This window comes from Theropithecus gelada, chromosome X (assembly GCF_003255815.1).
Source record: "Theropithecus gelada isolate Dixy chromosome X, Tgel_1.0, whole genome shotgun sequence".
NCBI classification, from domain to species: domain Eukaryota; kingdom Metazoa; phylum Chordata; class Mammalia; order Primates; family Cercopithecidae; genus Theropithecus; species Theropithecus gelada.
The window spans coordinates 100,296,636-100,311,769 of record NC_037689.1 but is presented as its reverse complement, the minus strand read 5'-3'; the positions used below and the strand labels follow the sequence as shown (position 1 = coordinate 100,311,769).

Here is a 15,134-nt window from a genome sequence, read left to right as displayed (position 1 = left end):
CAACTACCTCTTAAAGGTCCCAATTCCCAACAGTATTACATTTGCAATAAAATTTCAACATGAATTTTGGAGGGAACATTCAAACCATAGCAGATGCCAAACTACAAATCCAAGAAGCTCAGAGAACACTAAGCAAAATTTAACCAAAAAATCTACACATAGACATATCATACTCAAGCTGCAGACAATGAAAGACAAAGATAAAATCTTCAAAGAAGCCAAAAGAAAAAAAATGCCTTACTTATAGAAGAGCAAGGCTAAGAATTAGGTTGAACTTATCTTCAGAAACCATGCCATCGGGAAGAGAGTGGAGAGAAATATCTAAAATGTTATAGTAAAAAAACACACCAATCTGATACACTGTATGCAACAAAATAATCCTTCTAAAGTGTAGAAAAATAAAGATCCTCAGACAAACAAAAATTGAGACCAAATCTGCGTTTTTTTCTTTGGATAATCTGAAATGGCCCACATCAAGGAGACTACACACAAGTCTACTGGCGGTAAACTGCCATGTAAACATCTGGCCACCAAGGTAGCCTGCAAGAGTGCTCCAGCACTAGAAGCATAAATAAGCCCTACAGCTACCAGCTTGGCACAGTGGCCCTGCATAAGATCCGCTGCTACCAGAAGTCAACTGAGCTGCTGATCCGCAAGCTGCCATTCCAGGATCTCGTGCACAAGATCGCACAGAACTTCAAGACCAACCTGCACTTCCAAAGCTCAGCAGCTGCAGGAACTGTGAGAGGCCTACCTCGTGGTGCTCTTTGAGAACATCAATCTGTGTGTCATCCACTCTGAGTGACTATCATGCCCAAGAACATCGAGCTTACACGCCACATTTGTAGAGAAAGAGCATAAAGCTTTCTCAGCAATAATTCTACCCAACTCAAAGTCACTTTTAAGAGCCACCCACTTTATCTGAAAATATGATTATGATTAACTTCCATGATTAACTACTTCAATAAGTTCTATGTAAAAAATTTTAACTCTGGTTGTGATAGTCTTTGTATTTAAAGATCATTTGATTTGGGACATTCAAATGAGGATTTGATTTCATAAATGAAACAATAAACCTGCTGGATTTGTTTCCTGGCAGTCTCCTAGAAGTGCTTTAAAAAGAAGGGATAAATGAAATTTACAAATATTTTACAGTTGACCCTTGAACAACACAGGGGTTAGGGGTGCTGACCCCACTGCAGAGTCAAAAATCCATACATAATTTTTAACTTCCCAAAAACTTGACTATTAATAGCCTACTGTTGATTAGAAATCTTACTGATAAACAGTTTATTAACACATATTTGTATCTTATATGTATTATATATTATATTCTTACAACAAAGTAAGCTAGAGAAAAGAAAATGCTATTAAGAAAATCACAAGGAAGAGAAAGTATATTTACTATTCTTTTTTGTTTTGTTTTGTTTTGTTTTGTTTTGTTTTTGAGGCCGAGTCTCGCTCTGTCACCCAGGCTGGAGTGCAGTGGCCGGATCTCAGCTCACTGCAAGCTCCGCCTCCCGGGTTCCCGCCATTCTCCTGCCTCAGCCTCCCGAGTAGCTGGGACTACAGGCGCCCGCCACCTCGCCCGGCTAGTTTTTTTGTATTTTTTAGTAGAGACGGGGTTTCATTGTGTTAGCCAGGATGGTCTCGATCTCCTGACCTCGTGATCCGCCCGTCTCGGCCTCCCAAAGTGCTGGGATTACAGGCTTGAGCCACCGCGCCCGGCCTATTTACTATTCTTTAAGTGGAGGTGGACCATCATAAAGTTCTTCATCCTTATCATCTACACATTCAGTAGGCCAAGAAGGAGGAAGAGGGCTGGTCTTGCTGTCTTGGGGTGGCAGAGGCAGAAGAAAATCTGCATATAAGTGGACCTGTGCAGTTCAAACCTGTGTTGTTCAATGGTCAACCATATTTTTCTTACTTCTTCTTTTTTTTTTTTTTTTTTTTTTTGAGACGGAGTCTCTCTCTGTCACCTAGGCTGGAGTGCAGTGGTGCAATCTCAGCTCACTGAAAGCTCTGACTCCTGGGTTCACGCCATCCTCCTGCCTCAGCCTCCTGAGTAGCTGGGACTACAGGCGCCCGCCACCACGCCCAGCTAATTTTTTGTATTTTTAGTAGAAATGGGGTTTCACCGTGTTAGCCAGGATGGTCTTGATCTCCTGACCTCGTGATCCACCCGCCTCGGCCTCCCAAAGTGCTGGGATTACAGGCGTGAGCCACCGCGCCCGGCCGATTTTTCTTATTTCTAATTGATCTAATAGACAATAATTTGTTCAAAATAGCAATAGAAACAATGTATTCAGTGATTACGGCTTATGGATATTTGAAATAATGACAACAACGTTAGAAAGGATGAGAGAGAAGAATTGGTAACACCTTGTCATGAGGTATGTGAACTACCTATGAACCAGTATAGTGTTAAGTGAAACTGGATTTAAAGTAGTTGCTAATGTATATGACAAACCCTAGAGCAATCACTAAGAAAATTGTGAAAAGAAATACAGGTTGAGTATCTCTTCTCCGAAATGCTTGGGGCCAGAAAAGTTTAAGATTCCAGCTTTTGTTTTTTTCTTTCAGATTTTGGAATATCTGCATTATACTTATTGTATTAGTTTGGCATCCCTAATCCAAAAAATTTGAGATCCAAAATCCAATGAGTATTTTCTTTTAAAGTCCCATTGGTGATCAAAAAGTTTGAGTTTGGAGCATTTTAGATTTTGAATTTTCAAAACAGGGATACTCAGCTTGTAAAATAAATGCACTAAGAGAAAAGAATAAATGGAATAATTTTTTTAAATGCTCAATTAAAACCAGAGAAGGCAGAAACAAAGTGGAATACAAAATACAACACTAAGAACATGGCAACAGACATAAAATAGTTACAAATGTGTTGAACATTTATCCAAATATGTCAATAATCACTTTAAATATGAATTGTCTGAATATTCCTATGAAAAGACAGACTTTAGGGGTGAATGTAAAAAAATCAAGACCCAACTATATGTTGTCAATAACAATCCAGTATATAAAGACACAGATAGCTTGAAAGTAAAGGAGACTAAGACATAAGATGCCAACACTAATCAAAAGAAAAAAGCAGACTTCAATAATAATGAATGGGTCAAACATCAAAGACATAACAGCTCTTACTATATATGTTCCTAAAGACAGAGTATCAAAATATTGGAGGCAAAATGTGATAGCATAACAAAAAAAACCGGCAAATCCACTATGATAATTCGAGATTTCAACACTATCAGTAACTGAAAGATCCACTAGGCAGAAAAGCAGTAAGGACACAGCTGTACTGAATAGCACCAACAATTAACTGGTTCTAATTGACATCTGTAGAATATTTCATCTAAAACCAGAATTTACATTCTTCTAAAGATCACATGGAACAGACACCAAGATGGACCATACTGTGAGCCACAAAAAATACCTTAACAAATTTAAAAGAGCAGATTAGTCAGTGTATGTTCTTGGACCATAATGGAATTAAACAAGAAAACAATAGAAATGTAGCTGGCAAATCCAAAATATTTGAAGATTAAACAACACATTTCTGAATAACAAATAAATCAAAGAAGAACTACCAAGAGAAAAATTTCAAAGTAGTTTACATCAAAATGAAAATATAACATCAAAATTTGCAGCATGCAAATAAAGCAGTGCTTAACAATAAATTTATATGATTGAATAGATATATCAGAAAAAAGAAGTATCAATAACATTATCTAGCATGCCATCTTTAAAAACCAAAACAAGAAGAGAATATTAAATCCAAATTGAGCAGAACAAAGAAATCATAAAAGAGCAGAACTCAGTGAAATTTAAGGCAATAAGGAGATAATAAGCATTAGGGTAAAAAGATAAGAAAATTTCAGGCTGGGCGAGGTGACTTAGGCCTGTAATCCCAGCACTTTGGGGGGCCGAGGTAGGCAGATCATTTGAGGTCAGGAGTTTGAGACCAGCCTGGCCAACATGGTGGAACACCGTCTCTACTAAAAATACAAAAATTAGCCTGGTGTGGTGACGCATGCCCATGCCTGTAGTCCCAGCAACTTGGGAGGCTGAGGCAGGAGAATAGCTTAAACCCAGGAGATGGAGGTTGCAGTGAGCCGAGATTGTGCCACTGCACTCCAGCCTGGGCGGCAGAGCAAGACTCCATCAAAAAAAAAAAAAAAAAAAGAAGAAAACTTCAAATCAACAACTATACACCTTAAGGAATCAGAAAGATAATGACAAACTAGGCCTAGAGCCAGCAGAAAGAAGATAATAAACACTAGAATGGAGATAAATATGGAGTAGAAAACAACAAGGAAAATTAGTAAGATCAAAAGTCAGCACTCGAAAATATTTTTTAATGACAAACCTTTAGCTAGATTGACTTTAAATGATGGAAAACTCAAATTAATAAAACCAGAAATGAAAGCAGAAATAGTATTACCACTTTATAGAAACAAAAAAAGAGTATGAGTACTATGAACAACAGCATGCCAAAACACTGGATAACCTAGATGAAATGGATGCATTCCTAGAAACATACAATTTACCAAAACTGAATAATTAAGTAATAGGAAATCTGAACAGATCTATAACTAGTGAGGATATCAAATCAGTAATCAAAAAACCTCCCAACAAAGAAAACACTGGACCCGATCATTTCACTAGTAAATTTTGCTAAATATTTAAAGGAGAATTAACAGGAATCTTTTTCAAGCTCTTTAAAAAATAAGGAAAGAGGAGGGGCTACTTCCTATTAGCTTGATACCAAAGTCAAAGGTACCATAATAAAAAAAAAAAACCATAACCCAATATCCATTATGAATATTTATGCAAAATTCTCAAGAAAATACTAGCAAACCAAATTCAGCAGCATATTTAAAAAATTATACTCCATGGCTGCATTAGTCTGTCCTCACACTGCTATAAAGATACTACCTGAGACTGGGTAATTTATAAAGGAAAGAGGTTTAATTGACTCACAGCTCTGCACGGCTGGGGAGGCCTTAGGAAACTTACAATCATAGTGGTAGGGGAAGCAAGCACATCTCACATGGCTGCAGGTGAGAGGGAGTGTGCAGGAAAAACCACCATTTATAAAACCATCAAATCTTGTGAGAATTCACTCACTGTCATGCCAACAGCATGGGGGAAACCACCCCCATAATCTAATCACTTCCCTCCTTCAACAGGTGGGGATTACAGGTCCCTCCCTCAACACGTGGGGATTACAATTTGAGATGAGATTTGGGTGGGGACACAGAGCCAAACCATATCATTCTATCCCAACCCCTCCCAAATCTCATGACTTTTCACACTTCAAAACACAATCATGTCTTCACAACAGTCTCCCAAAGTCTTAACTCATTTAGGCATTAACTCAGAAGTCCACAGTCCAAAGTCTCATTTGAGACAAGGCAAGGCCCTTTTGTCAACAAGCCTTTAAAATCAAAAGTAAGTTAGTTACTTCCTAGATACAATGGAGGTATAGGCATTGGGTAAATGCTCCTGTTCCAAAGAGGAGAAATTGGCCAAAATGAAGGGGCTACGGGCCCCATCCAAGTCCGAAATCCAGCAGGGCAGTCATTAAATCTTAAAGCTCCAAAATGATCTCTTTTGACTTAATGTCTCACATCCGGGTTATGCTGATGCAAGAGGTGGGCTCCAATGGCTCTGGGCAGCTCTGACCCTGTGGCTTTGCAGGGTACAGCCCCACTCATGGCTACTTTCACAGGCTGGTGTTGACTGTGACTTTTCCAGGTGCACAGTGCAAGGTGTCAGTGGATCTATCATTCTGGGGTCTGGAGGATGGTGGCCCTCTCCTCACACCTCCATAAGGCAGTAGTACCCCAGTGGGGGCTCTGTGTGTGGGCTCCAACCCCACATTTCCCTTCCACACTGCCCTAGCAGAGGTTCTCCATGAGGGTTCCACCCCTCCAGCAGACTTCTGCTTAGACATCCAGGCATTTCCATACATCCTCTGAAACCTAGGCAGAGGTTCCCAAACTGCAATTCTTGCCTTCTGTGCACCCACAGGCCCAACACCATGTGGAGGCCACCAAAGCTTGGGGCTTGCACCCTCTGAAGCAACAGCCTGAGCTGTACCTTGGCCCGTTTTAGCCACAGCTGGAGTTGAAGCAGCTAGGACACAGGGCACCAAGTTCTGAGGCTGCACAGAGCAGGGGTGCCCTGAGCCCAGCCCATTTTTCCCTCCTAGGCCTCCAGGCCTGTGATGGGAGGGACTGATACCAAGATCTCTTACATGCTCTGGAGATATTTTCCCAATTGTTTTGGTGATTACCATTTGGCTCCTCCTTACTTACGCAAATTCCCACAGCCAGCTTGAATTTCTTCTGAGAAAATGGGTTTTCTTTTCTATTGCATCATCAGGCTGCAAATTTTCCAAACTTTTATGCTCTACTTCCCTTTTAAACATAAATTCCAATTTCAGATCATCTCCCTAAAGTTCAAAGTTCTACAGATCTCTAGGTCAAGAGCAAAATGCTGCCAGTCTCTTTGCTAAAGCATAACAAGATCGATCTTTGCTCCGGCTCCCAAGAATTTTCTCATCTTCATCTGACACGACTTCAGCCTGGACTTCATCGTCCATATCAGTATCAGCATTTGGGTCAAAACCATTCAACAGGTCTCTAGGAAGTTCCAAACTTTCCTACATCTTTCTGTTGTCTTCTGAGTCCTCCAAACTGTTCCAACCTATGCCCATTACCCAGTTCCAAAGTTGCCTCCGCATTTTCAAGTATCTTTATAGCAGTGCCCCACTCTCTATGGTGCCCCACACTCTAATACCAATTTACTGTATTAGTCCATTCTCACACTGCTATAAATACACTACCTGAGACTACGTAATTTATAAAAGAAAAATTTCATTGACTCACAGTTCTGCATGCTTGGGGAGGCCTCAGGAAACTTTCAATCATGGCAGTAGGAGAGGCAGGCATATCTTACATGGCAGCAAGTGAGTGAGCGTGCAGGGAAAACTATCATTTATAAAACCATTAGATCTTGTGAGAATTAATTCACTATCATGAGAACCACATGGGGGAAACCACCCCCATAATCCAATCACTTCCCTCCCTCAACAGGTGAGGATTACAGGTCCCTCCCTCCACACATGGTGATTACAATTCGAGATGAGATTTGGGTGAGGACACAGAGCCAAACCATATCAAGGACCAAGAGGGACTTATGCCTGGAATGTAAGGATGGTTCAGCATACAAAAATCAAATGATATACTATACCCTATTAACAGAATTAAGAGAAAAAAAACCCACATCATCATCTCAATTCATGTAGAAATAGCATTTTAGAAAAATTCAACAATCCTTCATGAAAAAAATAACACTCAACAACCTAGAAATAAAAGGAAACCTCCTCAACTCCTCAACAAAACAAAGGACATACATGAAAAGCCCAGAGCTAACAACATATCCAATGGTGAAAGACTGAAAGCTTTTCCCATAATATCAGCAACAAGACAAGAAGTGCGTTTTTCCACTTCTATTCAACATAGTATTTAAAGTTCTAGCCAAAGCAATTAGTCCAAGAAAAAAAAGAGAGAGAAATAAATAAAAGGCATATAAGTTGGAATGGAAAAAAAATAAAATATCTATGTTTACAGATGGCATGATTATATACATAGAAAACCCCAAAGATTTCCCCCAGAAATGGTTAAAGCTAATAAACAATTTCAGCAAAAGTGCAGGATACAAAATCAACAAACAAAAATGTGGTGTATTTTGTATACTAACAATGTACAATCTGATAGGGAAATTAAAAAAAAAACTATTTCATTTACTATAGAATCAAAAAAATAAAATACTTAAAAATATGCCTAACTAAGGAAGCCAAAGACTTATACACTGAACACCAGAAAAGATATACTATTTAATCAATCAGAAGACTTAATGTTGTTTTCAATACAATCCAAAGCAATCTATAAGCTTCCATGTAATCCCTATCAGAATCCCAATGATGTGTTTTGCACAAATAGAAAAAACTATCCTAAAATTCATATGGAATCTCAAAGGACAATGAATAGATAAAACAGCCTTGGAAAAGAAGAACAAAGTCAGAGGACTAATGCCTCCTGGTTTCAAAACTTACTATATATAACTAAAGTAATCTAAATAGTATGGTACTTGAATAAAGACAGACATATAAACCAATGGAATAGAGAGCCCAGAAATAAACCCTCAAGAATATGTTCAAATGATTTTTGACAAAGCTACCACGACTATTTACTTGGAGAAGGACAGTGTTTTCAAAAAATGGTGCTGGGACAACTGGATAACCATACACAAACACAAAAAAAGTTGGACCTTACCTTACTCAATATACAAAAATTAACTCAAAGTGCATGAAAGACTTAGTAGAGAAAGAAAGTAGGATAGTGCTTCCCAGGGGCTGATGGGAGGGAATAACAAGGAGTTATTTTTTAACATGTATAATTTTAATTTGGAATGATGCAAAACTTCTGGAGATCAATAGTGGTGATAGTTGCACAGCAATGTGAATGCACTTAACTCCACCAAATTGGACAGTTAAAAGTGGTTAAAATGGCAAATTTCATGTCATGTGTATTTTACTATAATGGTTTTAAAAAAATGAAATGTACAACTTATGGACAGACCTTAAAATATACTAGGGACTTTAGTTAATAATAATGTAGCAGTATTCATTTATCGATTATAAAAAAAAGTACCATGCTAATACAAGATGCTAATAATATGGGAACCTGTGGGCACTGGGTGGCAGAGATGGGGTATGGGAGAAAAGTAATATATGGGAGCTTTCTGTATGTACTTTCTGCTCAATTTTTCTGTAAACCTAAAACTACTGTAAAATACAAGGTCAGTTTTTCAAAAAGCCAGTATTATTGCATTTTTGGTGTTTTACTTCTGTTTTTTTTCCCCTGTATGTTTTAAAAGCCAAATGCATAAAACTATAACTATAAATCTGTTAATAGACACACAGTATATAAAGATTGAATTTGTGACAATAACATGGGAGATGCAATTATAAAGGAGCAGAATTTTCTATATCATTGAAACTAAGTTGGTACTAATTTAAACTTGGGTATTATATAGTTAAGATATTAATTGTAACACCCAGAGTAACCACTGAGGAAAAAAAAAACCTGGAAAAAAATACAAAAAAAAAAAAAAAAAAAGGAAACGAGAAGTGAATGAAAGTGATACACTTGAAAAACTATCAAATTATTTTCCACAGTGGCTTTACCATTTTATATTCCCACAAGCAATGTACAAGAGTTCCAATTTCTCCACATCCTTGCCAATACTTAGGTTCCATTAAAAAAGTATAGACATACTAGTGAGTGTGGAGTGGTGTAGCTATGGTTTTGATTTGCATTTCTTTAAAGACCAAATTTTAAAGACCAAATTTCTTTGAGCATCTTTTCATGTGCTTATTGGTCATTTGTATATCTTCTTTGGATATATGTCAATTAAAGTCCTTTGCCTAGTTTTTAATTGTGTTACTGGTCTTTTTATTGACTGGTAAAGTTATTTAAACATTAAATACCATAATTTTTGGTATACTAGAAAAATCACATTAACAGGAGTCTCAAAAAGGGAAAACCTTTGAGCCATTTTCTCTTGCTTCTTATTCACTTGGGATTTACATACCAAGGGGTAATATTCACTTAAGTTTCTGTTTAACCAAAACTTTTTACTCAAAATAAATTATTATCTGTTTAAGGAATTGAAAGATGATAAGAGAGCCCTGCTCTAGAAGCACAACCTTTTTGTGTACTTAGTCATTGTCTCACTGAGGGATGAATCTTCAGCCCTGGGCTAGGGTTTATCATCTAAGGTGCTTTGAAGAGCATAAAATTACTTCAATTATGTTATCTCAATGAAATAAATCCCCACCAGAGAACAAACAATATTGACATAGAATTCTTAATTAAACATATATATATAAATATATATACTGCTTAGGGTCACTTTAGTGCAATCAGATTATGGGATTTGCTGTAGCACAGAATGGAGTTCTAACACAGGAGATCAGATCATATGTTTGCATACACAACCATTTTCTCACTTTTCATTTTGGATCATATATTTCAGTGTGTCTAACTTTCTTCTCTGGTAAATAAATCAATTCCCCCAAAAACATTAACACCAGTGAGATCTAGACATGTTTGAAAATCCTATAAATATCATGTTAGAGAGAAAAAAGATTTCTTAGCTAAGAAAATAGAATTTCATACTTTATAGAGCCTGTTCCCACAACTTCAGGTATTCAACTAGGTCAGTAATAAGAAGACACTGCCAGGCGTGGTGGCTCATGCCTGTAATCCCAGCATTTTGGGAAGCTGAGGTAGGTGGATCACAAGGTCAGGAGTTCAAGACCAGCCTGACCAATATGGTGAGACCCCATCTCTACGAAAAATACAAAAATTAGCCGGGCATGGTGGTGCATGTCTGTAGTCCCAGCTACTCTGGAGGTTGAGGCAGGAAAATCGCTTGAACCCAGGAGGCAGAGACTGCAGTGAGCCAAGATCACACCACTGTTACTCCAGCCTGGGTGACAGAGCAAGACTCCGTGAGAAAAAAAACAAAAACAAAAAACATCATTAGTTGTGAATGAACATCAACAAAAATGTGTTAACTATATTTTACAAAATAAACTGTCAGATTTTATTTTACATAGTACAAAGATGATTGTCTAAACTGTTCTTACCACCACCAAGATGATTTAAGCTTTTACACATTTTGAATAGAAACTTCCTTCAAGAAGAGCTTAGTAATCTTAGTGTTGAAGTTTTGAATCATCGTTTATTACATGCTAATTATCAATAACTTATAATTATCTGAAGTGTCTCAACATATTTGAAACAGCTAAAAGAATAAAAGTTCTTATAATAGTAAACTCAAGTTTGTTAGTGCTATGAGATGACTTCTATTTGTATATCAGGAATTTTGAATATTAAGTTCAGACAAAGAAAAAATGCTTTTCTCTTCAGACAATTCTTCAGCCTCCAAAATCTTTCTAATAAGCATTTTGCTGCTTACAAATTGATTTGTATTTGATTTTAATTTGTATTTCCAATTTGATTCTTTTCTGTGAGTTTAGAGAGCTTATTTATTGTCTTCAACATTAGTAAAAACATAAAACAAAGAGATACCATTTTCATTATCAGATTGGTAGATATGTTTAAATATGCAGGTAGTACTGCTGGTGAGTATGTGGGGAATGAGGGACTCTGATATACTGAGGAAGCATCAGATGATATAATCCCTTTGTAAGGAGATTTCTAGTGTCCACTAAAACAAAAAAAAATTGCCTATGGCCCAAGACACAGCAAAGAGGGACATAGTCCTCTGCGGAACAAGAAAGGGAAGAGAAAAGGGTAAGAGTAAGGGTGGGGACACAGAAAAGTCAGAGATGTTATTCTAATAAAGATTCCACTACATGTAAGGATACATCAAAAGTGGGGGAAAAACATTACTATTCCATAACAGCACGTATACATAAAATTTTTAAAAAATTAAATTGCTTTTTTTAGGGAATATGGAGGCTTTGGTGACACTGTGGCAGAGTGTTAGTCGAGTAGTGGAGAAAGAAACTAGATTGCAATTGTGTGAGGACTGGGTAGAAGATAAGAAAGCAGAAACAACAAATGCGGAAAACTTGATTATTCTGAAAGGGTAGAGAGAAAGATAACTGGAAAAGTGTAAGTTTAGTGTTGGGAAAAGGATATTTTTCCTCCCGAGGTAAAAATGAGTATATGTTCCATGCAGATATGGAGAAACCTATAAAAATAGTGGGGTTAAAATACAGGAGAATGTAAATAAACAGGAAAGCGAAAGTCCCTAAGAAGAAGCAAACACTGACAGAAATGAAGAGAAAAAAAATACAGTTTTATAATAATAGTAGGAAACTTCAAACCCCACACTTAAAAATGAACAGAGCATCTAGACTCGAGATCAGTAAAGAGATACAGGACTTGAACAGTGGTACACATCAACTTGGCCTAACAGACACATATAGAACTCTGAACCAAACAATAGCAAAAACACATTCTTCTAAAATAAGTCTCAATGAACTTTATATGACTGATATCATGTGAAATATCTTCACTGACAATGGATGAAGCTAGGAATCAACACCAGAAAGAAAAATAAAAAATTCACATATATATGGAGATTAAACACCACACTTTTAAATAACCAATGGGTCAAAGAAGAAATCACAAGGAAAATCAGAAAATACTCAGAAATGAATAAAAACAAAAACAGCATAACTAAACTTATGGGATGCAGCAAAAGCAGTAGTCAGAGAGAAGTTTATACTATAAACACCTACATTAAAAAATAAGAAAGATCTCAAATCAATTACCTAACTTTACACCTTGAGGAACTAAAAAAAGAAGAGCAAACGAAACCCATAGCTAACTGAAGGAAGGAAATAATAAAGATTTGAGTAGAAATAAACAAAATAGAGAATGGAAAAACAGTAGAAAGAATCAATGAAACCAAAAGTTGGTTCTTCAAAAAGATAAAGAAAATTGACAATCTTTTAGCTAGAGACAAAAAAGAAGACACAAATATCTAAAACCAGAAAGGAGGAACATTATTACCAGCCACACAGAAATTTTAAAAGGTTAAAAGTACACAATGAACATTTATACACCAACAAATTAGATAACTTAGATGAAATCAACAAATTCTTAAAAACACATGTAAATTATATAAACTGACTCCAAATCTGAATAGAAAAGACACTGAACTGAATAGAAAATCTCAACTGACCCATAAATAGTGAGGAAACTGGACCAGTAATCAAAAACTTCCCCAAAAAGAGAATTCCAGGACCAGATGGTTTCACTAGACAATTCCAAGAAACATAAAGACTTTGAGTCAACAACAATCCTTCTCAAGCTCTTCCAAAAAGTAGAAGGGGGAACATCTTCTAACTAATTCTATGGAGCCAGCATTACTCTGATACCAAAACCAGATGAAGACATCACAAGGAAACATTACATACCAATATCCCTTATGAATATAGATGCAAAAATTATCAACAAAATCCCAGCACAACAAATCTAACAGCATATTAAAAACATTATATACCATGATCAAGTGGGATTTATCCTAGAAATGCAAGGGTGGTCAACATAAGAGAGTCAAACAACGTAACATACCACTTGAATAGAACAAAAAAGTCTGCACATGATCATCTCTGTTGATACAAAAAAGATATCTGATAAAACCTGATACCCTTTAAAAACCACTCGTAAAATTAGGCAGAGAAAGGAACTTCCTTACCACGATAAAAGACATTTACAAAAATCCCACAGCTAATATCATATTCAATAGTAAGGAAAGATCAGGAACAAGACAAGCATGCCCATTTTCAGCACTGTTATTCAAGTTACAGCCAGAGCAATTAGACTGGAAAAAGAAATACATGGTAACCACATAAGAGAAAAGAAGATAAAGTATTTCTATTTGTGGATGACATGACCCTATAGAGAGAAATTTCAAAAGAATCCACAAAAAAGCTACTAGAGTGAATAAATTCAGCAAAGTTGCAGGTGACAAAATCAACACACACACATATCAGTTATGTTTCTATACACCAGCAATGAACAATCTGAAAAAGAAAGAAAATAATTCCATCTACAATAGCATACAAAAGAATGAAATACCTAGGAATAAATTTAACCAAGGAGGTGAACAACTTACATACCTAAAACTATAAACTATTGCTAAAAGAAGTCAAAGACCAAAATAAATGGAAGGGCATTATGTGTTTATAGATTGGAAACTAAATATTATAAAGAGGGCAATACTCCCAAGCAAAATTTCAATCTGAAAATTCCAAAGACTTTTGTGTATCAGTGGAAAAGCTGACTCTAAAATTGACATGGAATGGAAAGGGACTCAGAAAAACAAAAACAATCTTGAAGCAGAAGAACAAAGTTGGAGCACATACATTTCCTGATTTCAAAATGTACTACAAAACTACTGTAATCAAAATTCTGCAGTACTTGATGAGATACAGAGGTCTAGTTTCATTCTTCCGTATATGGATATCTAGGTTTCCTAGCACAACTCAAAATGGATTATACACCTAAATCTAACTATGAAACTACTAGAAAAAGAAAATATAGGAGAAATGCTTCAGGACATTGGTCTGGGCAAAGATTTTATGGATAAGACCTCAAAAGCACAGGCAAAATAGCAAAAATAGACAAATGGGATTATATCAAACTAAAAAGCTTCTGCACAGCAAAAGAAACAATCAGAGAGTGAAGAGACAATCTACAGAATGGGAGAAAATATTTGCAAACTATTCATCTGACAAGGGACTAATATCCAGAATATATAGTCATGTATTGCTTAACCATGGGGATAAATTCTAAGAAATGTGTCCTTAGGCATTTTCATCATCATGAGACTATCATAGATGCAGATTTTCTTAAGCTCTTCTAAAAGTGGAAGAACAAGAAAGCTCTTCTACTTAGAAGAAGAAAAGTACTACTTACAAATACCTAGATGGTATAGCCTACTACATACCTATGCTGCATAGTGTAGCCTATTGCTCCTAGGCTGCACACCTATATAGAATGTTATTGTATGGAATAATGCAGGCAACTGTAAGACAGTGGTAAATATTCACGTATCTAATCATATAAAAGGTACAGCAAAAATTTGGTATTATATTCTTATGGGACCACTGTCATACATGCAGTCCATCATTGACTGAAACACTGTGTAGAACATGACTGCACAAGGAACTCAAACAACTAAACAACAAAAACACAAATAATTCAATTTAAAAATTGGTAAATGATCTGAATAGGCATTTTTCAAAAGAAGACATACCAGTGGCCAAAAATTATATGAAAAAACACTCAACATCACTAATCATCAGGGAAATGCAAATCAAAACCACAATGAGATATCTCACCCCAGATGGCTATTGTCAAAAAGACACACACAAAAAAAAAAAAAAAAAAAAAAAAAATGCTGGTATGGATGTAGAGAAAATGGAACTCTTATACATTGTTGGTGGGAATGTAAATTAGTAGAGCCATTATGGAAAACAGCATGGAGATTTCTCAATAAAC

The 15,134-nt window shown here is 36.4% G+C and overlaps 1 pseudogene; it reads left to right on the top strand.

Annotated features, from left to right (window-relative positions):
- The first annotated feature begins 463 nt into the window (after positions 1-463).
- Positions 464-805, top strand: LOC112615022 (annotated as a pseudogene).
- The last annotated feature ends 14,329 nt before the right edge of the window (positions 806-15,134 follow it).